The sequence below is a fragment of the Misgurnus anguillicaudatus genome, chromosome 24 (genome assembly GCF_027580225.2).
Source record: "Misgurnus anguillicaudatus chromosome 24, ASM2758022v2, whole genome shotgun sequence".
Taxonomy (NCBI): domain Eukaryota; kingdom Metazoa; phylum Chordata; class Actinopteri; order Cypriniformes; family Cobitidae; genus Misgurnus; species Misgurnus anguillicaudatus.
The window spans coordinates 13,197,722-13,223,485 of NC_073360.2; the positions used below are offsets into that span (position 1 = coordinate 13,197,722).

Here is a 25,764-nt window from a genome sequence, read left to right on the forward strand (position 1 = left end):
ACACATGTCAGTTTTAAGAAAAGTGTTAATTTACATGTACCTGTGCATATATGCCATCAAGAGAAGCTCAAGCCCACGTAAGCCAATCACCGGCGGCACTGGTGGTGACGTGGACTGGTTCTTCGTGTTGGAGGGAAGAGTTGTTGCAGTAGGTGTTCGATGATGTCAAAGTACAGCGAGAGCGATTCCAAATTAGACTTCTATGTGTGATTTCTCAACTCGCTCTCGCTGTACATTGACATCATCCGTTTGTCGGTTCTTGCAGTGCTGCATGAAGTCAAACATGCGTAAAATTGCAGACCTCCAAGCACTCGTCTCTGCTCCTCGACATAATGGAGGAGCTGTATTTGCAAATACAAACACACGAAACAAGTTTGCACGAACATAAATGTGATCTTGGAAGCATTCAGAGTAGCAGTCACATGTAAACATAGGTCGCACTTTTGACGTAGGTGCGAGCTCTGGCGCATACCCTGTGACGTTGCCTGCTTAAACATCCGTTTGTCTCAGTTTACATGCAACCGTGCAACCGAAGATTTTCAAGATCTCCACTCTGGCCGGAGTTTTTAAAAACAATCGGTTTTAGAGGTGAGTTCTCCGTTTGCATGTAAACGAGGGACACAAACGAAAGTAAATCTCTCAGTTTTTAAAAATAACCATGTATGTGTAAACAGGGCATAAATAACATTGTTTTTGTCTTAAGCCCCAGTTGCGACTAGCAGAGCTTTATGATTTTATTTATTTCAATATAAGCTTGGCGACTTCCAGACAGAAGGTAGGCGTGTCCTGCAACTTTAATCAGGAGCGACTTTCTGGAGCGACTATCAATGAGAGTGAAGCAGTGGAGATAACATTATCCGTCTCTCATCAGTGGATGATATTCGTTTGTTTATGCTGTGCACCCACCAACTATTTCATTCCTCGCTCTACATTACTCACGAGATTTAACTTTGCGTCATGCGAATTTTCTGCCTGACTTGCCCGACTTCCAAGCACTTTAAGGCTGCAATAAAAGCCTCTTTTTACTTCATTTACGCATTTTTAAAACGTAAGACGCATTTAAGTCAAATAGCGCATGCATGGCCGTAGCCAGGGTTTGAAAATTACCGAGGTCCAGGGTGGGGTGTTAAGAGTTAGCAAATGCTATCCCAGGTGAAAAAAGTGCACTTAAATAAAATACACTTTTTAAGTACACTTAGTAAATGTACTATTTTCGTGCACTAATTTTGTGGCTTATATATCACATGTGTTTTTGGTACTTCTTAAAATGAAGTTAAGAACATCTAAGTGTTATTTTGAGACATCATTTATTTCAATACAAATCTAGTTGGTACTGGTATTCTTACTTTTTCAGGTAAACTGAAGTATTGCTCAAGCTTTTAATAAGTATATTTGTAGCATAACTTTACATAACTTACAAATGTAGGCTACTTGCTAGTATTTAAGGGGTTTAAGTACATTGAAGCATACTTTATTTTTGAAATCAGAAGAAATACAAAGTGCTCAAAAATGGCTGAAAAAAATTTTGTTTGGGAAAAATTAGTTAGGTGCTCTTTGGTGTAGGGTATACTAAACGTGAAAAAAGGGGAATCCAAGGCACTCTTCATATATCAAAAGGTAAAAATCCTTTATTTAAATATGGCTATAACATTAAAAACATATAACAGGGCAGTAACCCACGCGTAGCAGCACAGATAGCCTTCTTCAGGGTATACTTCAGAGATACTTTATTTTTAACTGCGATCTAAAATATTCTGTCTTATTACACGGCTCTCTGGAATGCTTGATTCTGATTGGTCAGTTGAGACATTTGCAGGTTCGTTCTTTTCAAATAATAACCGCTCCAAATTAATAACGCATAGCCGGACTACTTGCACGAGTAAAATCGCTCCGCGCCAATAAAGATCAATAAAGATTACTGTCTGTTTGGCGCCATCTTGTGACAAACACTGGACAACCATGACAAGACAGACAGCTTACTGAGACTGAACTTGACAAAATAGAGCATGACAGCTACGAAGCCATCACAAAAAAAAATACAGAATGGGGATTAAAACTTCTCAAAGACTGGCTAAAAGAGAAAAAATGGAGACAGACAAGTATGAAGCAGCGGACCTTAATAAGGTATTACGATCATTTTATGCATCTCTGCAAAGTTTCGCGGAAGGATAAAAATGTTAATTTAAAACAAATATGCCAATAAAATGTTTAAAATTCATATTCATGTCCAGTTTTTTTTTCTTATGTGGCAAGTAGCCGTGTAATAAGCGGGATAATGTAGAGGCAGCCGGTAGTTATTGGGAAATAAGCCCCTTCAGTGTGATACAAGACCCTCCGCTTCGCGTCGGGTCCTGATCACACTGTCGGGGCTTATTTCCCAATAACTACCGGCTGCCTCTACATTATCCCTTACTTAACCTTTTTACAGTTTGGGTACACACCCTGTTTTGGGGGATGGACTGGGACTGCTGGATTATTTATTATTTTTTCATGCAACAATGTTTATTTTTGTAATCATTTTAATAAGCAATATTATATAACAAAAACGTTACAAGATTTTAAACAAGAACTTGTTTAGTGCTCTTATTGTTTTCAGCATGAGTTTGTTAAAGGTTAACTTCTAAATTAAATGAAATAACAGAATTCTTAATGCTTATGTTCTGTTGAGATTAGCTTTACCGTTTTACACTATGGGCCCTATTTTAACGATCTAAGCGCATTGTCTAAAACGCACAACGCAACGTCTAAATGGGCGTGTCCGAATCCACTTTTGCTAATTTAACGACGGGAAAAATGGTTTTTGCGCTGAACGCATGGTCGAAAAGGGTTGGTCCTATTGTAATGGGAGTATTTTGGGCGTAACGTGCAGTAAACCAATGAGAGACTCAGCTCTCATCCCCTTTAAAAGCAAGTTGCGCTGGTGCTATGTCTAATCCCTATTTAGATGACGGACTTTGTAAACTGAAAAACTAAGCGGAGGTAGAAGATCCCCAGTTGAAGATTAATGTTAAATAATTGTGTTGTTTTTCCACTTGTATTGAAATTGTTATTTTTTTATTAAAACCTTTAAAACCCGTTTTCTTTTAGTCATGGAAGTAAAAAGCAGGCTTATAGTTGCTTTAAATGTATGGCTATCCAATATCATCAAAACATAATTTACAAGTATCTAAGATAAGGTTTGTACTCTAAAAATACTTTATTTGTAACAAACAGGAGATAAAGAATTTACAAACGGCTCTCCGCACGTTTCAGCACTTTGGACAGCGTTTTTTTTAGCAAAGAGTTTTTTTTTAAGCATTACTTAAAATGTTTTTCATCTCACCATATCCACAGGTACAGAGTCATCATATACAATAAATCCGTGAGGTAGCATTAAAAAAAAAAACATTTAAAAACAGATGCATTTGTTTAAAGCAAAGCTTTTATTTACTTACCAGGCTACAGGTGAAGCAGCTCTTTGCGCCTTCTAACGTCTCATAATAAGTCCTCAATTATGTCCAAGAGACTCAATAATAATCTTTTACATTCAATCCTTTAATCTTTCATATTTAAAAGCATTTTTGTGCTGCTGGGCATTTATGTACTTTGTGATAAGCAAACCTGCGTTGTCCTCCCGTTTATAGGCGCATATTAATGCGCTCTTTAAATAACATAAAACATATTGCACCATTGACTTTAGACTTTAGACCAGGTTTTTGTTGGTCAATGGCGTAGTCTATTTTAGTTGCCTCAAAATAGCAACGCGCCAACAATGCGCCTGAACACGCCTCGTTTTCAGACCAGAACGCCCATGGGCGCAAAAGGGGGCGCAAATGCATTTGCTATTTAAACAACGCAGCGCTAAACGTGAAAATTAGGGTGGAAACTAGCGAAAGACACTTGCGTCGCGCATTGCGCTGCATTGCGCCGGGTGTAAGATAGAGCCCTATGTGTTTTAACATATTTGGCATATTTTATTTAAACCCAATTCTTCTACATCTTTGTACCAGAGTTATTTTCTGCTTTGCGATATTGTTGTTGATACTGTTGATACTCTTACAGACACAATTATGATGATTAGTGCTTTTATCTTACCGAATGTAGTATCAGCAATAACCTGCTCACGCTGAATGATGCGTCTTATTTGATAACTTTCAGTTTCCATGTTGCCAAATATTAGTACGATAAACAATCAAAAATAATTGGTCTTAAAAAATAAAGTTCATTCAAACCTTGTATTTCAGAAATAATTCAGAGAAATCTCTAATACTAACCTACACCTTACAATCACTTTATAGATAATGTTAAAGTGTCACATTAATTGGTAAAAAACTATGTCTAAAGAGGATTTTTAACAATGGGATCTGGCAACACTGCAAATTCTGTACCTGCGCCATCGCAGCTTAAGCCAATCTTCGTCATTTTACACTACACTACAGTAAACTGTCCAAACTTAATTATATATGCGGATTTGTTTTGGAAAACTAATTAGTCATTCAGAGAACTTCAAATTGTATTTTTTAATATGAAAAAATTACCAAGGTCCGGACCTCTGTGACCTCATAGCTGGCTACGGCCATGAGCGCATGTTCCCGGCAATCACCCTGCCCAATTTGCAACGTCTTTGCATTCAGTTGTATTTAATTTGCGCAAATAGCTACATTTGCTTCTGGTGTGTATGCAGCATTAGAAACGCCTCCTAATGACCTCATTGAAAGACACAGGCAACACACAGCGAGAAAAGCAAGTCGCCATGCTGTAGTGCCACTGAGGGGAAAGCTGAATCAACTCCATCTGCATTCAGTCATAGTTCAATTTTGACAATGTATAGTCACCGTTTGGCCCTTGCACAGCAATAAAGCAGATTGTACTTAGCTGTGTCAAACAGAGTTTGCTTAGCATACAATGTAGGCGTTTTGATCAGAATGATGACAGTGTAATTGGTCTTCAAAAAAAAAAAAAAACACACTCTCTTATTAGCACCGCTGTTGTCCAAACCAAAGCCACAATGATATGAGTTTCCCTTGAAAAGCACACTGACACTCAAGTTAATGAGTATGCTTGTGGGATGTCTTCAATTAATGCATTCATTTGTGCAATAATTGGATCTCAATTAAACCTCAATTGAATAGGGATTTCTAAATAAAGTTCAACCTTGGCACTGTCAGTTCCTCACGTTCTAATTATAAACAAGGTTATTTAAATGAATTGTTGGGTTTTCTGCAGGTTGACTGTTGTGCTTTACTGTGACGGTCCATTTGGTGCGAAGTATGTGTAAAACACAAATATTCGCATATTTTCTTTGAACGCCTGAACCAGACACCAAGCAGATGATTAAAGATGCCCTGCACAACTAAAACTAGGATTTCTCTCAGCAAAAAAGCACATATAAAGCGCAAACATCCAATAGTCTGAATCAATAATGGAGATTTAATGAATGTCTTCTAAAGTCCAGGCCACACCTCTGCGGTACAGAGACCACCATACACCAATAAACAGACTTACACTGTGTGTATGTATAGGATTTCTGCTTCCATGTTTACAATCTTACTGCATCCAGCATCACTCCAGTCGGGTTTATTTATGTTTGTATTGGCCAGTGGTGAGGGGGCCATAAATTTGCACTTGAAAGGAGTTAAGAATTAGTCGACCATGAAAATGGAATTCGATCATCATTTGATCACTCCAACTTGTTATACATTAAAGAAACACATAAGATTAGATGAATGTTGTAGCTCTTATTTGCGTTGAAAGGTTCATGTAGTTCAGCTGCCAGGCTGTGTCACTGGCAATGCTAAAATTATGGGTTTGATTCCGGAAACACATAAACCCATGAAATATATACCTTGAATGCACTGTCACATTGGATGAAAATATCTGCCAAATCCATAAATGTAAAAGCAGACAGGCTGTAAAGCTCCAAAAGGAAAGTAATGTCCATCTCTCTTGTGCATTATATTTCAGGTCTTTTGAAGTCATACAGAAACGTTTGTGTATGGAATACGTCTAAATTTGATTCACTGTATGCTAATGATCTTTTCTCTTATATAGCTTTCAAATCTGAGGTGTCCTTTTATTGCATGGAAGAAGTGAATAGAAACTGATTTGGAGGATGAATAAATTATAATGTTGTTTTTAATGCACAAGCACACCAAGCACACCTGAATTAATCAGTTTGTCCAATAATGGCAGACAGGAAACAAGGTGCTGGCTGAAGTTCATAAAGCCTATAAGTCAATCTGTAAAATATATGAGATCAGGCTGGTAATATCATATTACATACAGTACAGTATATAGCAGTTCAGTGTACTCTGTCACTCCAAGTAAATATCTTGCATTATAGAGAGCTGCAGGGATGACACATTTTTGTAGTAGCCAAAACTTGAAAACGTGTTGGCATTTAAGCACTTCAGGTGGGATTTTTGAATGGGTTTTGTGGTTAAACACCCTAAATAAAACCTGTGGTGTTTCACGTTTTATTGTACAACAAAACACACACCATACCCCACCTCACACTCTAAAAATGGCTGGGTTAATTTTGACCCATAATGGGTAAATATTGGACAGAACACACGCTGGGTTAAAAATTACCGCATGCTGGGTCAAAAATCACCCAATGTTGGGTTGTTGTTATTAAATCATGAGGTATAATAACCCAGCAGTTGGGTTAAAATAACCCAGCATTAGGTAAATGTTTAACCCAGCACATGTTCTGTCCAATATTTACCCATGGGTCAAAAATAACCCAGACATTTTTAGAGTGCTTGACGTTTTTATGTTTCTTAAACATGGGACTACAGACGTTGTTGGAAAGTTTAAACGTCATCATCTATGAATATCTAAAAAATAATGTATGGGCACCCCCCCAAAAAAAAGATTCATCAACAGAGTATTTCATTATCAAGGAAGATATTTTTAAATGTTTTTACACGCATGTTAAACTCATGACCATAAAGTCATTCATTTGTAACCTAAGGTATGCTTTTTATTTCTGATAAATGTACTGTATTAGTACTCCAGATTTATTCGGGGAGGTTTCCCGGACATGTCTTCAGTCTAGTCCAAGACTAAAATGCATGTTTTTAAGTTATATTAACGGAAAACAGCTTGCACTCGCATATCTTAACATATATCAGTGCCATTGTTTTGTGTCAAGATGCAGAGCATTAATGCTTTTGGTAAGGTATGTTTGTAAAAACTACTTAGATTTTCCAAATATCTCTTTTCCCGCCATTGACGAGATATCTCGTCATTTAAGAGAAAACATTTGCATAAAAAATGTGTTACTGGTGAGGTTTTAGGGTTATCTGTTATACCGCTATTATCCACTAGAATGCACTTCCCTAATTTTCTAAAAAAAATGAAGCAAAAAATAATTTATTAATTTTACGCTGCATTTATGTTTTGATAATCGTTCTAAACCTGATCTGCAACAAAATTCCTTCACAAAAATGCAATTATTTCAGCTTTTTGCTAAAAATTTTTTTTTTTGAAAAAATAAAAAAACATATTTAAGAGTTTATAAAGAGAAAAAATGTATAGATAGGTTGTTTATTTGATTATTGTTTGTTTGAAAGCATAGGGTCTGTTCTTTAGTTTGATATATTTGTATGTTTATATATTTTTAGAAGAAAATTTTCCTGGAAGGTTTTTTTTTTGGAAACTTTTGTGAAAATCACAAAAAATGCTGGCGGGCATCTTTTAAAAAAAGGCTGGTGGCGAATGAGTTAAAGGAACAGTACGTAGGGTTGTGGCCAAAACTGGTATTGCAATCACAAAACTTGTGGCTAAAACTGGTACTGCAATCACACAACTGGTGGCCAATACACAACATGACAACATAAACATCAGTTGAGGGGTGCAACTCCACTTTTTAAATGACAATATCCTGTCCAGACCACTGTTGTCAGTGTTATAAGAAATTGAAATGAAAATAATTTCTTAATGTCTAGTGACATATCAGGGCCATTTTATGATTAATTAATATACATTTCTTACATACTGTTCCTTTAAGGCCTAGTGCTCGCTTAACCTAAACCCTGTCCAGGAAACTGCCCTTATAAGTTGTGGTCCTTTGTTAGGTTTATCTTGCTGGAAAAAACATGTAAGTATCATAACCTTTTGTTGATCACAGAGCTTTTTGCGCTAATCCAAAAGCCTATAAAAAATATAAATTTTTCTTGGAAGAGATATGACTAAAGCTAATTTCTGCATTGGCCTATACAAATGTGTCATCCTATGTGCTCTCTATGGAGTATGTATAGTATATTTATATAGATACTTAGAAATACTGTTCCTGTAAAAGACTGTCCTCCAAAACTAATGACTTTATAGTTTGTTTGGGGAAGCAGCTTATTACGACGCACAGTTGCGCCCTCTAGCAGCCAGCAGCTTATTTATTACAACCTGTGGTTACATTTTAAGGCTGTTGCATTATGTATCCTATTAGATGCTTTTAATTTTTTGCATTTGTAAAATTAGAAATGTTTTATAAATGTAAAGCTTAAAATTAAAGATGCTGATTTGAAAGAAGATGAGATCCAGTATTTGACTTTCTGAAATAGGACATACTGTAAGCCTATGCATTAAATTGTTTATGTTTCTGATTGTAAACAATGTATAAAGCCCAGTCCAAGGACAATGTTAGTGTGTTTTTTCCCTTTTTTCTTTCTTTTTTGTGTATTCACAATAAAGTAAAAAAATAAAGATGCTGTATTATGGATCTAATTTTTATGTTAATTTATAAAAGGGTTCCATGCAATGTAGATAGGCTTACAAGTATGTTATGATTCACACAAGCTAGGCCAATTTTATCAGTCGGCCTGCACTGGTCAAAATGCTGTCCCAGTCGTATGTTTCTTTGATATGCCTGTTCTGTTTCCTCTTTCCTCATTGGTATGGATTCATGTACCTCCCTACAGCTGCAGTTTATTTTATCTCCCTCAGACTGTCCACCCCGTCTGTCGTACGATCATTTTTTTTCTAAACGGTGTCCTGTGAATTAATTTCGCTGAAGAAAGTGCTGATCACCCTTGATACCGTGATCTCGTTCACATCTGTACAGACTACAGTGTACCGTGCTGTTTAGATGTAATTACAGGCTTTCTAGCGACTGTCAAGAGACTTTCTCATCTCAGTTTCAAAACAACTACGACTGCCGTGATATTTCAAAAATGATGCTTTAAATTAACCTGGCTGTCGCTGACAAGCTAATTAAGGGGGAGGTGAAGAGGTGTGTATGTGTGTGTGTTCATGTGACACTGCGTAGACATCAGGTAGTTTCAGCCTCAGATCTCTCGCTGTCCGTTTATGAACTGCACACAGAACTGGAAAGCACTTTTGAAAATCGCTTCAATCAGATTGCCCGAGTCCGACATCAGGTGCACAGGTTTCTATCAGAACTGTGAATAAGGGGCAATACAAGGAGCACTTGTGAGACAAAATATGTCTAGGTTTGTACCTTGTAGTGTTTCCTTGTTTTATAAAGTGTTTTTGTGAAAACATAAAGGACCGGCACAGTATTTACAGCAAGTGTTTGCAGAATGGCCCAGTTATTGTTGTAATTCAGGATCACCTGCCCCTCAATGACAATTACTGCCCACCAAAAAGTGAAAAAAGTATTTCAAAGTTTGGTGGCTTTATATGAAAGGCATGTCGTTTTCTTGTTGTTGGTTGCTTTACATGTCAGTCATGCAGTTGTTTTATAGATGGTTGCTTTAATTGGCAGTCATGTAGTTAGTTTGAAGTTATTTGCTTTACATGTGAGTCATGTAGTTTTTTCATTTTTGGTCATCTAGTTTTTGTGGTTAGGTGCTTTATATGTCAGTCATGTACAATAGTTTTTTTTATATAGTTGATTGCTTTATATGTCGGACATATTAACTCCCTGGGGTCCAAAAACACGGCGCTGCATTTTGATGTGTTTTCTCCTCATGTAATGGTTTTGTTCTGTATTCTGTGTATTTTTGTTATTTGTACTTGTATTTTGTTATCCTGCTCTGTTCTGACTTTTATTTTGAAATCATCATGCCATGTCACGCTTCACACTTCCTGTTTGTTTTTTGTATATAAGTCACTTCCTGTTCACCAGTTCCTGGCTGATTATTACATCGCCACATCCTGTCTGTATCTGTATCTGAATCTGTTACCTGCTACCTGTTAACCTGTTTTTGTATCTGTTCCTGTTTTGACCCGTGCCTGTATTTGGATTTATTGCCTGTTTGCCGCCTGCCCTTATATATTTTGCCTGTCTTTGGATTTACGATTTGGATTTACCTTTGGATTTGTTTGCTGGCCCTTATTGGGATTTTACAATAAACACCTTTTGCACATGGATTCTCCTCTTCATCGCTTTCTTTAAAGCCAACACCCGTTACACCTCATCATAGAAGAATCAACTTAAATACTCCATCATTAATAATCATACACTTACGTGTGTGACATCATTTGAAACTGTAAATGTCTTCTTTGTGTACATTCCCATTCACAATAGCAACAAATGTTTGTGTTTTTGTCAAATAAAGAAAATAAACAGGGTGCGCGTTCAGACATCTCTGTCTCCGTCAGTTGTCTCTCATAAACACTCTTTGAATACTCGTCACACAAACACGATACAGATTTCTAAATAAAGCCTTAAATGTCTACTTTTAAACAAAACTAATTGTAATCTCAAACGAATATTGCCTGTTTATATAATCTGTATAGAGGGTATGCATTGACATCACTTCCACGTGACCACCCCCGAACTTGAACTGTTGAGTGGCAAAGGTTCAACAAAATGGCTGGTTTTCATAGCGGGTGCTGCGAAAATGCCAGTAAAACTGCCTATTATCAGCTTAAATTGAATTTAGTTGGACTTCAAAGCAGAGGTGAACAATACTTAGTTACATTAGTTTCATTTCCCAAGCATCTGTGCTTTATTAGGTTGTTTGTATTGGGAAAAACATTACTTCACTACATCACTCAAAAAAATTATTCATTGGATTAACTCAATAAAATTGTGGGCAGGATTTCCATCCAATATGAATGTGTACCCCTAACTCATAAAAAACTGCTTTACACAATAAAAATATATTGAGTTAGTCCAACTCAATTTAAAGTAAATGGCAATACTCAATTAGTTGCCTCAACTCAATTTAGTGTAGTCTGAATAACTCGATTTAGCGTAGTTTGAATAACTCAATGTAGTGTAGTCTGAATAACTCAATTCTGTTATTTTAAATAAAACATTTTTATATCATACTAATTAGCATAAGCACATGTTAGCATGCTAACAATAATAACATATGATACTTTGGATGAGCATGTCAGAAGAGAATGATCTCCAAACAGGCATTAACACAGTGCTCATTGAAAGAAATATGTCACATCCACAACCTAACCACAAGCGCCACTCTTCTGCACGATGGTAACCAAACAATTTGAAAAAATATAACACAGACGCCTCTAAATCAATAAGATAAATGGGCATTAAACACTATTAAGTCTTTCTCTTTACCTAAAAATGCATAAAATATCACTTAATTTAAAAAATGACTCTCCAAAAGCAGTTGCATGCAAAGCTCAAACTAATTGTGTTAACGCAATTAAAAAGAAATCAATAAATTATAGTACATATTTATTTTGTGTTAGACTAATTAAATATATATACTTATTGCTCTTAATGAGGTATTTTTAATTCATTGAACACAATTTTAATGTGTCATCTCTAAGAAGGGCTTGAATCATTTTTTTGAGTGATTCTAAAGCATATAATCATACTATGTATTCTTTTATATTGCATATTAAATTTATTTAATACCTAATTACATTAAAATTGTGTTTTACTTGAGTAAAAGTACGTTAATGTTTTTAAATATTAAATGTAAAACAAAAACGTATTATTTATGAAATGTATTAGAGTAAAAATTATGATAATATGCTTTGGAATATATGTATTAAAAAAAAAAACACAGATAAAATACAAATACTTGAAAAATAAGTTTCCCTGTGTTTTCATCAATGTCACGCTAAACTCAAATGCCGGCGCTCTGTCTTTTGCCACTCATTGGGCGTAACCGCAGTCCCTCTCGCTGACAGTGACGTCATATGCATACCCTCTATTGAAGTAAAGAGAGTACAGTTTTTCCTGGCTGACCTCATTATCTGTAATGAGGTCACACCCACAGGCAGTACCCGCTATTCACTTGAAATGACTAGGTGACGACCAGTTCAAACTTTTGACAAAGCATAGAGTTTTATCAGATTTAGAGACTTTACTGCTTGTTTGGATGATAAACATTACATATTTTTTTCCAAAGTGGGCAATTCTTAGCCAGAATAAATTGCAACTTTGATTTAGCATTCAAGTCGAAAATCTGGCTATGCAATAGTGATGACGATGTTGCCTTGTGATGACGATCTATGCAAATACACATATGTGGGGGAACTTACGGGGAGTCCTGGGAGTTAGAATTTCTAAAATGGTGGGATAGCATAAAAATGACTCCTCAGTTTTCTTTTTTTGTAATTAACTATTATTTTATAATGCATCATCAAGCTTGTCACGTGGCACTTCACGTCACAGTGGCACTGTATGACTGATGTATGGGTTTCATTTCAGATTTGTCTCTTACCCTACAAAAGTTTCCTTCAATCTAAGGACACATTTATTGATACAATTTTGTGTGACTTAAAGGGATAGTTCACCCCAAAACAAAAAATCTGTCATCATATCTTTATTTTGAGGAATGTTTGTAACCAAACCGTCCGTGGACCCCATTTATTTCCATAGTATTATTTTTCCTACTATGGAAGTCAATGGGGTCCACAAACAGTTTGGTTACAAACATTCCTCAGAAAATATCTTCCTTTGGTTTTAGTAGAACAAAGAAATGTATACAGGTTTGTAACAACATGAGAGCAAGTAAATGATGACAGAATCTTTATTTTTGGGTGAACTATCCCTTTAAATGTTCAAGAAAACATAGTAAGGAGGAAACATAAAAAGTTTGATGTTATGTTATTTTAAACCCATCTAAGAAATCATCTAATATCCTTCCCTTTAAAAACTACACTCAGAAATAAAGGTGCAAAAGTTGTCACTGGGAGAGTACCATTTCAAAAAGGTACACATTTGTACCCAAAGAGTTCATATTAGTACTTCAAAGGTACATATTGGCAGTACAAAGATACATATTTGTACCTAAATGGTACATATTTAGACCCTTTTTAAAGGGTACTGCCCCAGTGAGAGCTTTGTACCTTTAATTTTGACAGTGTAGAGTCCCCCAGTGAATTTGTGCCATTTCCAGCCCTGCATAGAGTATGTGTACAAATACTTTTTTCTGCTTATGTGCCTGTAAATTTGAAACTAGCAACGCTCCCCATTACACGAGAAAAATTAACACAAGTAGTTCTAATGGTTTTTAAAAACTGAATTCCGTCTCGCTAAAGTGTGAAAAACAAGCACAGCCCTCAATGACACTGGGTAGCCTTGTAAAAACATCACCCAGAGTGCATTACCGAGTGACACAAGGCATGCTGGGAGGCAGGCAAATCGTATGTGATAAATGAAATTTCCTAAAGGACTCATCTTAGCATCGTGCTGTAATACAGAATCTTATCTAACCTCTTTCCCAGTCTTTTCCTCAGTAGATGGATAATGCAGTGGCTTCATTAGCTGAGCACCCTGCTGTGTTGAAGCTGCTGCTGGTGTTTCTGCAATACTTATATGGGTTATGTGAAAGTGCACCTCAGAGAATAGAGAAAAAGATGTTGCTGTGTGTGTCCTACAACCATGACATTATCTCTTCAGCACTAGGGTTGATGCTGGTGTGTGCAGATAATGCTCAGATGGCTTTACTGCCTAATTAACTTTATTGAACAATACAGTTAACGTCCTAATTATTCATTTACTTATTTTGTTTAGCCATTTAGCTCAACTTATAATCTTTAGGGACTATTAGTTGTAAGCTTTTAATGTATTTCTTTTTTATGCTCGTAAAACATCAATATTTGTGATTATTTGTACATTTATGTCAAGTGTAATTAATTGGATAAATAAATACACATTTTGAGGTTAAAAGACAAAGTGCACTCAAAAATATGTTAATATAAAAAATAGTGGATTTAACACGAATTTCATTTTTTTTTTGGGAGAATACCTGTGTTTTTATGGCAACATATAATCAACTTTGCATGAACTTCAAACAGTATGTTTGTGTAAAACCTAATGATCCACGTTATCACAGCATTAACTGAGAATCTTGTGTTTCAAAGAGCATCTTGTGTGCTTTAGTGGAAGTGAGTAAATCTGACATCTATACAAAGCTGGTAACATGATCGATTAGTGCCTCAAATATGTGTTTTTTTTTATTAGAAATCTAAAAAAGTGCAAATTCATATGCTAAAAATAATAAGTAAAATGTACCTACTTATTTTTCTCTTTTTAAGGTTTTTGCATTTTTGCAGTAAATATCTATTTCTATCGAAATATTTGTGTTTTTTTGCGTACTAGTCATCTTACAAATCTGTCACGCAAACAAAACCTTGCACAATGTATTCGATGCATATTAATTATTCTGTTGCATAAATAGTGTGTGTTCTATTCACTGGGATGGGTTGAATAAAAGGGTGTCACTTTTTCGATTTTAAATCGAAATTAAGCTAAATTAACTCTTTCGCCACCAGCGTTTTTAAAAAAAGTTGCCAGCCAGCGCCAGCGTTTTTCATGATTTTCACAAAAGTTGAATGCCTTCCAGAAAATGTTCTTCTTTATATATATATAAACTTACAATATACCAAATGAAAGAACAGACCCTCTGCTTTCAAACAACAACAAAAAATGTTTCATCCTACATTCAGTAGTTCTTTAGTAATCAGCTTTTGAATATGGATAGGTTTCTGCAAGAGCACCACATTTTGAGCAAAAAAATAATTCTATTTTTGTGACGGACTTTTCATGGAGATTCCATTCGGAGCGATCTTTAAAACAGGCACGGACATGCAGCCGATTGCCATAGGGCAATGCTTCCGGGTTTAAAAAGTTACGGAAGGGCGCCACCTGGTGGATAATAGCGGTATTGCGGAAAGACGGAAATACTCGTCATTGGCAGGGAAGCGTTTTCTCTTGATTGACTAGATATCTCGTCAAAGGCAGCAAAAGAGTTAAGTCACAACCTCAAACTTTAAATAAAAAAATGGAATCGTCGATGCTGCCAGGCCCCCATTATGCTGAACTCAATCAGAAAAGGTAAAAATTGAGAATCGAATCGTGACCTTAGAATAGAAAATGTAATCGAATCGAGGATTTGGAGAATCATGACACCCCTAGTTAAATACAAAGCTTACATGGGCTACACTCTTAAGAAAAATGGTTCTTCAAAGGTTCTGAAACGATGGTAAAGGTTCTATATAGAACCATAGCTTACTGAAGAACCCTTTTTTCCCAAAATGGTTCTTTGTCTTGTCAAACGGTTCTTTATTTCCCTCCTTTTTTATTTTAAATTTAGTCAGTTATTAGTCCTGATTTTTTTCACCTGTGAAAGCCCTGAATCATCAGTCCTGCTGAACCGCCTGCAGACTAACATCACAAACAGGTAAGAGAGGAAAATAATCATCATTTACTGTTAAAAACATTATGAAAATTGAGGTTTTGTGTGTTCTTATTGTAATTTATTTATTTTATAGCAGGTAAACTTTATACTTTTTTAAATGATATATTTAGAGGACTCTGCTTTAAGACTTAGGATAATGATTTCTTAAAGTTTTAAAAAGCTAATACATGTATATTGTACATTAAGTTTATTAAACTAATTATCAAAAGAATGTGGTACAACATGTGTTTTGTTTTTTTATTTGATATTTCAGAGTTTTCGTATGTGAGGTAATCTTGTTTTAAGGCACTGCGTTTGACCGATTGATATGAGAGACGCATCCTGTTTTTAAAGGTGATGTATGCATGTTTTTAATGCTGACATTAAAATAATGGTTATTTACTGTTTAAACATTTTGTAAATTGAAGCTTTGTGTGTTCTTATTGTACTTTATATCGTTTATAACAGGTAAACTTTATACCGTAAGCTTCATTCTCTTTATAGCAGGTACGCTTCATGCTGTTTTAAATGATATATGTAGGGGACTCTGCTTTAACAGTTATTTAGGATAATAATTTGTTAAAGTGTTAAAATACACGTATATTGTACATTAAGTTTATTAAACTAATTATCAGAAGAATGTGGTATAACATGTGTTTAGTTTTTTTCTTATTGATATTTCAGAGTTTTCGTATGTGAGGTAATCTTGCTTATGCTGGGAGTGAAGGCAGTGCGTATGACCACTTGATATGCTAGAGACACTTCCTGTTTTTAAAAGGTGATGTAGGCATCTTTCTTTCAAAGCTGACATTAAAATAATAATAGTCATTTACTGTTTAAACATTTTGAAATTTTGTGTGTTCTTATTGTAATTTTTTTATTTTATAACAGGTAAACTTTATACTGTAAGCTTCATTCCCTTTATAACAGGTAAGCTTCATTCTTTTTTAAATGATATATTTAGAGGACTCTGCTTTAAGACTTAGGATGATGATTTGTTAAAGTGTTAAAAAGCTAATACATGTATATTGTACATTAAGTTCATTAAACTTAATTATGAAAATAATGTGGTACAACATGTGTTTAGATTTTTTAATTGAAATTTCAGAGTTTTCGTGAGGTAATCTTTCTTATGCTGAGTGAATGCAGTGCGTATGATCACTTGATATGAGAGACACATCCTGTTTTTAAAGGTGATATATGCATGTTTCTTTCAATGCTGGCATTAAAAAATAGTTATTTACTGTTTAAACATTTTAAAGATTGTGTGTGTGATCTTGTGGCACATTTACATGTAATAGCAGAATTACTTATTATTTTTGTCTATCTGTTGTAGGTAGATCATATGTGAAGCTCTGCAGGTCGGCCATTGACTTGATAACAGTGGTTTATGTTTATTCAATTTATGAATAAATCTCTCGCCAACCATTCACCTATTTACTGACAAAACAGGTAGCTTGAGCAGAATCATATTAAAACTTCTGTCAAATCATGTTTTACATACAGTATGTAAGCAAACTTCAGGCTGATATTAACTTGTTTTGTCTCTATGTCTTATCCTTTTTCCCATGTCCAATAGATCCAAATCTTGTACAGCCTGATGCTCATCCTTCTATGATGATGACCACTGCAAGGTGATGGGAATCTGTGGTTCTCACAGCCTGCGTCTCAAGATCAACATGACAACGGCAGTCATCTCTTATCTTACTCTTATCTGACTGAATGTTCAACCTCATTGTCACAAAACAAAGAATATTGGATGGAGTATGTACTGTACAATGATCCAGCAAACAAAATAATTTGGACTTTTTTGGCGAGATTCTACAAACATTGACACAATCCTATTGACTTTTATATTTACAGTTAGTAATGTATCATTAACATCCCATTATTCTGTATTCTATGCCATTTATCTGTTTGTGCTAAAGTGTTTACATCTGAATGTAATGTCATGATATGTTAAAATTCAGTATTTATTATCATTTGCATGTTTTGATGTCGCATATGTCATGATTTTATTGATTTCATGTTATTGTTGTCTATTTAGAATGATTGTCTTTGCCAAATTTTATTGTTCATTTATTTAATTTTGGAGCTGTCATTTAACATCCATATCTTATTTGAGTAGTGATTTGTTATATTTGCATAATAATTCATATATTTATTTTGATTGTGATTTTATTGCACATATTTGTTATTGTATGATATCTCATGTAATGAAAAAGTGAAAATAAAAGTATTTTTCTGATGTCTTGCAGTTCTGTTTTTAAACTGTTAAACCTTATAAAGTGCTATAAATAAAAAACAAAACAAAAATATAAACAAAAATAATCCTCCTGATTGCGAATAAATGAAAGGGTTCTTTAAAGCACCACTGTGGTTCTATGTAGCACTTTTCAAGGCAAGGTTCTATATAGAACCATCTAAAAAAGGGTTCTATATAGTACCAAAGAGGGTGCTGCTATTGTTACGAGCTGAAGAACCCTTATTTGGTACTATATAGAACCATTTTTCTTAAGAGTGTACCATACCGAACAATCACATCACTTGCTATTTGTCTTTATATTCTATCTTTTTGTATTTCTCACTTTGTCACACTTTGTGCTGCAAGACGAAGTGGATCAACTTGTCAAACACTTGGATTTTGGCGATGCTTGTATGGTGGATCTAAAATGTCAAAGCACCTCTCAAAATGCTTGCTATGGATGCGATCATGTAGAAAATGAAACCGAATGAACCGAATATTTTTATAACAGATGAAAGTTTTAGAGGCACTGTTTCAACAAGAGGTAATTTTTTACGTGTGAATATTTCGGAAAAATATTTCAGATCCAATGTGCAAAGATCTTATTTTTTTCACTTTTCATCGGAAGCACTGTGATTGGTCCGCTAGAACACCTCCCTCAGGTAAAATAATTCTGCATTAAATTACCGCATACACATTTCCATTTAAAAGCTATTGAGGAGCGAAATTAAAAAAACTCAAGTGGACACTGCCTACTAGCGATCTGCATGATTAATTGTATAAATAAAAAATAAATAAAATAAATGACTAGTAGCCTACGGCGTAGGTTCAATTCTTGCTCTTAAGCCACATACCTTCTATTAAGGTATACATTTTACATATTATTTCAGTGCATTCTTTGGTATCTTTAATGCAAAAAATAATTTGTATAATATATGTAATTGTGTAATATACCTAGTTCACAGTCCCAAATCAATCATATCAAGGTAGTCGATTCAACATGATAAAATTAAGTTTTTAAGTAAAAATGTGTTTATTAACTTGTCTCATTTACTGTAATTAAACTGGACAAGATGCAAAATTCATATCCACACAGGAGGGTTCACCTGTCAATCTGTATACCATTTTTTACCGACTGGACATGTCCGTATGTGATATGCTAAGCAGCTTGCCATATGTCAGCAGTCCTCCAGGTACACTGTGAGCGTGTAAATCAATAGCAGTGTATGCAGTGATACAGGACACTGCGAAGACCCCAAGGCTAATGCAGAAAAAAATCTTCCCTTTCTCTTCACTCTCTATTTCTCATTTTCTCTCTGTCGATGTGTGATCTCTTCAGAGAGAAAGAGAGAGAGAGAGAGAGAGAGAGAGATCCTTTCCAGGCAATGCATCCCCACATCAGCCCATCCACCCTTTAGGGAATATTAGGAATTCCTTGTGCTTGTATGTTTCTCCTCTCAATGCTACAGAGGAAACTTATGCTCTTTTCCAATGACCTAGATTCAGCCTAGCAGCTCCCCTGGACCTTCATGAATATATACTTGTGGTTTATTTATCAAATTGATTAGGAATGGATGTGGCATGTGCTTTATGATCTTCAAACATGCCATTATTTTCTGAGGGTGTCTGTAATAAAACAAAGTGACACATGGATGGTGACATATTGTGTTAACTGTTCCTGGCATAACTCAGTGATTTGCATCATGTATATTGAGGGATACTGGCTAATACAAACTCTGTTATCAGCAGCATAAGAATTTGCATAATTGGACTGAAGCAAATTGCATGAGTGCTCCAAACTCTTAACATTCATCAATTCTATCCTATTTAAAAGAAATGCACCATTTGTTTTATGTACACATTACTTTTCTGGGTACGAAATCAAAATGTACTGTAATGGATTTCTTACTTTTGGAAGTCAAGCCAATTGGAGTTATTTACAATGCAATGTTTTTGTTTTACTGTCTAAAGCTGTTTTACTGTCCAACTTTCTAGACGGTTTCAGCAGTGACAACATAAACAAACGGCTTCCGTGGAACAAACTTAATATCCGGTAAACTTACACAAAGAATCAATAACAACAAAGTCCTTTTAGAGTAGTTTTAATCTGATGACAAGCAAAATAAATAACAAGTAGATTAATTTAGTTTAAATTAGGGATGCACCGAATCCAGATTTTTTGGGAAACCGAATCCTACTCGCATCCATATTCCAAAAACACATTAATAAAGTAAACAACGTCCACAGCAGTGTATTTTTCATTTTATTTGATTTTAACTGTAAAAAAAGATATTTTGACAATTACCATAAGCCTATGCATAATGAAAGCGTGAACCGCCCCTATGTGAACCGCCCCTAAGGCTCACTGAAAAAAAATGCTTACCTCCATGTCAGCACTCTATGTGTGTTATCAATGGCTGCGTGACGTCGACCAGCGTAAGGCAAGCCTAGGGTTCGGTTCGGTGGAAAAAAAATGTAAGATTCGGACGAACCCGAACCCCGTCAAAAAGCCCAGTATTCGGCCGAATCCGAATCCTGGATTCGGTGCATCCCTAATTTAAATCATAGTTAAAGCGAATTAAAAACTATACTGTATTCATTTTACACAATAACGTTAATGTACTATAGATTGGCTGCCAGACATCCTTTCAAATAGCGGTGATCCATGCTCGCCATCTCCCTCGTCTTTAGGAAACCACAAGTTTCTTAACAAGTCACTCGTCAATTAAAGGTGTAATTTTTAGAAAGATCTCTTGACAGAAATGCAAAATAATATATAAAACTATATTATCAGGGGTGTATAAAGACCTTTCATAATGAACCGTTATGTGTTTATTACCTTAGAATGAGACGTTTTTATCTACATCCATGTAAGGGGACCCCCCGTGTAAGTCGCCATTTTGTGTCGCCATGTTTCTACAGAAGCCCTTAATGGACAAACTTTTTTTCTAAGTTGTCTCCAACGATGACATGTTTGTCCAGTGGCGGCTACCGTAGCTTCTCTATGTGTTTCAAAAGCGAGGGGTGAGCCGTGGACTAAGCAGCTGGTTGCAATTCGCAACCTCATCACTAGATGCCGCTAAAATATACACACTGCACCTTTAAGCGAAAAAAAGTTTTTCCAACAATCTATATTTCTGCTATTATTATTCACCAGATTTATAAAATTTATAAAACCTGGAAGTATTCCCTCAGGTCAAACAGTTCAAACCCTGTGTATGTTTTGATCTGAATCTGATCTCTATCAAAAGTCCTTTACAATAACGCCGCCATCTTTCATGAGAAAGTATCAGCGTAACGTACGCACATTTCTTAGTGACGCATGATGAATGCGGAAGGTTGTTTTGGTCCGTGCCTCCACCCTCCGCATTCATCATACGTCACTAAGAAAAGTGCGTACACTACACTGATACTCTTTCCTGAATTCAGTGGAGTCTTAGATAAGTAGAAAGTTCAACATCTTTCCTTAAATGAAAAAAAATCACATAAACATTGTTCACAGCTTTTAGTGGCTTTCACTTCCCACAATGCACTTTGATGCTGGTGGAAGAACAACAGCGGGAAATAAAGCAACAAACTCTTTAGACCCCGCAGTAGATCTGCCCTCTCCATTCTGCTAGATGATTTCTCATAGTTGTTTTACAAGAACATCACTTGGCATGGTGCTGATGCCAACATCATCACCATAGCAACCATTGTAGATTGGCCTATGCTGGGAAAATAATCAAACAGCAAGATCTGATTAGATAACATGTAAATAACAGTGGGCTCGATCTTAAATATCAGATTTGAAAAAAAAAATGCAAATGTCGTCAGTGTGAACACATCCATTCTTCACAATTGCATCTCCTTAAGCCTAAATCCACCCTCACGTGTGTCGTCAAGGGGAATATTCAATCACAAACGCTAGAATTTAAATCATGCGATGTAAGATGCTCAATATTTTTAAATGGGATTACACAGGTTTTTGGTATTTAAATGTGCAATTGATTTTGCTCTTAGATGCCACTGTCTGCTACTGATTGATACTAAAAGGAGCTGACATTTTCAAAGATTTTCTTTGTATTCTGTTGTGTTTTGCAAACCCTAACAACTCTCCTGGCATGTTAGACCTGGGATGATATTTGAGATGGCAAGAGATTCTTGGCTCAGTGGAGGAGACACTAAATACTTGCTTTGTTTTGTAAAATATCTGCCAACTGGATTGTGCTGATAGGGAGTATATCTGGATATATTTTCCCCCTGTGGTCGTCGGCAGATACTTTCTGTGATAAGAGCGTGGATTGCTTCACATAAATTTGTACATAATAGTCTTACAAATCGGAAAGCATGTCTTCTGAAAGATTTACGAAAACTTTATCTTTAAGTTAAAGTCCACATCCCAACATTAGTACAACTTGATGTAAACTTGAGTTTAATTTATTACAGCAGTATTAGAGATAACATCTTTGTTGAAGTGCTGTCCTCCAACTGCGCTTGAATTAAATAACTTCTCTACCAGACATTTTAAACAATTAAACTAAAAGTTTTCATTGCATATCAAAATCCCACTAAACATTAGACGTCTGATGAACATGCAGATCTAAATTCCATCCGTTGGTCCAAGACCAATTCTGGACATCTACATGATGTACAAACAAGGTCTGCGATTTGGACATCCAACAATGACCCCAGTTAGATGTCAATATGCAGTTCAACATTATTTTTTTTTGACATGTGCAGAAAATTGACATTAAATGCTGTAATAGAGATGGTGGTCACATTTGTTTTAAATTATCGTGTTTTTTGTAAAGTCACGGTTTAGGTGATCAGTGTTTCCTTTGGTATGCATGCAACACATTTAACTAATTTCTCTCCACTGTAATGAAGAAACACGTGAACAGTGCAGTTAAGATTTGGGTAAGCTATTATTTATGTAATTCTTCATGAAGACCAAGTGAACTTAATTGTTTAAGTGCACTGTTCAAACTCCAAGTTTCGTAAACTTAAAATTTTAAGTTCAATCTATGTGGCCACCAAGTTAAGTGAACTTAAATATATATGTTTTTTGGAGACCCATTACTTAATTTAGTTGAGGCAACGAGTTCAGTCAACTTATTAGGGTTTTCAGTGTATTAGTACATGTTAACGATATGCAAAACGTACAAACGGTAACGATACATTAACACGGGGCGTAAGCGTTAACGCTTCCCATTCACTTTTAATTGGTGACGTCATGCGTTGCCGAACTGAATTGTGGATCCGTCGACGCTGCGTCAGTGCCGTTGCTCGCGGCAGAAGTTAAACATTTCTCAACTTTTCAAGCGGCAACACATGCGTCAGCCAATCAGATCGCCTAATCCAAATAACCTAGGCAGAGCCAGCCAATTACGTTTATGGAAGACCGGAGCATGTGTTGTGTCCACTGTGATTGGCAGTTGGCCACACTTCAGGCAAGCCTTCCGTCAAGCGTTAACGCTTTCGCCCCTTGTGAATGTACCGTAAGTGATGACGCGAGTTATCGTCTCCAAAGTAAATCACTTTTCTTGGACTACAAAAAACACACGGATTGTAGGCAACAGTTTACTTCCTGGCATTGATGCTGTAGACAAGACCGACATTATCATAATTCCTCCCGCTTCAGACTCACAGCCTGTAAGTTAACTTCTGTTAGCATTGCATTGTGAGCGAATCTTTCAAACATGGTAAGGAGCGTCACATTTCTTGCTGATGTCAGAGGTATTCAGGCCAATCACAACGTACAGATTAACGTACAAAAAATGTAGCTAGTCTAGAAAACAAGAGGATCCATCACTGTTTTTTACAGCACACAGTATTGCAAACACAGCCTTACAAGTGCCAAGCTGATGCAATAACCCAACTCTCTTTCCTGAAATGTCCCCTTTCTAACGTCGCCCTGGAATGGCGAAATTACTTTCGTTGTAAACTAAAAATTATAGGTAACTTGTACCCTGGCAAGCCACAATTTCATAGTAGTTTTTTTTCCCAACACTGCTTGCAGCCACATCTGGCAGGCAGAGGCAATGATCTGTAGTGAATCATGCAGTTTTAGGAAGTTTTCCAATTCCTCCAGAAGACCCGTACAAAGGTACTGGCCTCGGCAGGCAAGTCTAATGTCTCCAGGGTCCTCTGATGTTTCGGTCCTGCTCTGGTGTAGTGACTGGAGAGCGAATAAATCTTTGATGCCAGTCTGCTGATATGTACTCTGCAGTAAGGTCTGCTGTGATGTAGTGTACAGTACTGTATGGTGTCCAGAAACGCTGGCACATTGAACGCCTGCCTGCAGCATGCCAGCTGCTCGCTATTTTGCTTCTGGTGACATTTGAGGCATAAAACAGAAATGTAATTCATGGTGAATATAGAGTAGAAGAATTTTCTGGACACAATTTTCATAAGAATTAATAAAGTTTTTTTATTACAATTTGAAAGTTTACTTGTGCATTTGTATGTATAAGTGACTTACAGTGCATTTAAGGTTTGCACTTTTATCAGTACTGTACTTGTTTTCCCTGGAAATCAAACTCACAACATTTTGCTCTCCCATGCAATGCTCTTGAAACACAAGACATTTACCGTCTGCAATAAAGACTCAAAAATCATAAACCTGCACTGTACAATTTTAAAAGTTTAATTACAACTAATTTAAACTTTTTTGACAAGTGAGGATTTGCTTTAAATGACAAAAAATAAAGTTGAAATAACTTAAGCTAATATAACTTTATTTTTATAATTTATAGCACCTACTTACTAGTCAAGAAAGTTAACATTAAATGTAAATTCAAGTTCATTAAACTTAAAGGAATAGTCTACCTTTTTGCCATATTAAACTATGTTATTACCTCAACTTAGACAAATTAATACATATCTATATTTTTTCAATGCGTGCACTGTACGGCGCGTCGTGAATGTGTTAGCATTTAGCCTAGACCCATTCATTCCTACGCATTGCACGCATTGAAAAAAGATAGGTATGTAATAATTCGTATAGGTTGAGGGAATAGTTTAATATGGCAAAAGGGTAGACTATTCCTTTAAGAATTTTCTGTAAGTGCAACAATGTAGATTTTTTTTCAATTTACGAAAATGCTTTAAAAGTTGCTATACAGCTGCCCCATAGGTTCCCATTTTGTGTGCATTATATTACTTTTTTTTTTTTATTTGTTTTCACAGACTGAAGGGCAAATCAGAATAGCATGCCACAGATGTTGACTCTAAATATTAAGTTGCTTTTTACTACAAGTATTTCATTAAAAGTTTACAGTACCTGCAATGTACAAACTGTTTTACCCTCTGAGAGCTGTTTTTATTTACAGTATATACAGTATATAGTTTTTATTTCTTCACACTCCATATGTTTAGGAGGAGGCAATATTTATGTCTTAAGTTTTTCGCACAATTTGACTGACAGCTTGCTTGTTAGAGCTCTAGTGTCAGGCATGGCAACAGATTTGTGTTTCTCTGGAGGAGGAACTAATTACAAGCTTTGTATTGTACTGTAAAATGGCTGCCAACTGAATTGTGGTAGCTGAGTTTTCATCTCCTTTGGATATTTTCTGGCACTGCGGCAGATTTTTTGGACAAGAATAACATTTATTTTGGATGTCAAGTGTATAAAACGGGCAGATAATGACCTTTCAAATCCAAAACTGTACTCCTTAAAACACATATTTAATAATTTACTGTATTTACTCTGGATTCTTGTGTTTTGATACATTTCTAAGTTGGCATAGGCACTGCAGCTAAACCACATTGTGTACACACAGTGTTTGGTTATTCCCATGTGGTCTTGAACTGAATTATCACATAATATGTACAGAACTGGCATACAGACGCTGCCAACTATGGAAAACGGGTTACTTTAAAGGACACATATGCCCATTTTTACAATATGTAATAAAAGTCTCATGTGTGCCTAGAAAGTGTCTGTGAAGTTTCAGCTCAAAATACCCCACAGATTTATTATAC

The 25,764-nt window shown here is 35.7% G+C and overlaps 1 long non-coding RNA gene across 1 annotated transcript; it reads left to right on the forward strand.

The window, feature by feature from the left end:
• Positions 1–16,295: 16,295 nt before the first annotated feature.
• On the forward strand, positions 16,296–17,784 carry LOC141361478 (uncharacterized). Its single transcript, XR_012367595.1, has 3 exons — positions 16,296–16,747; positions 16,891–17,006; positions 17,134–17,784. It is a non-coding gene; the product is annotated as an uncharacterized lncRNA (long non-coding RNA).
• The last annotated feature ends 7,980 nt before the right edge of the window (positions 17,785–25,764 follow it).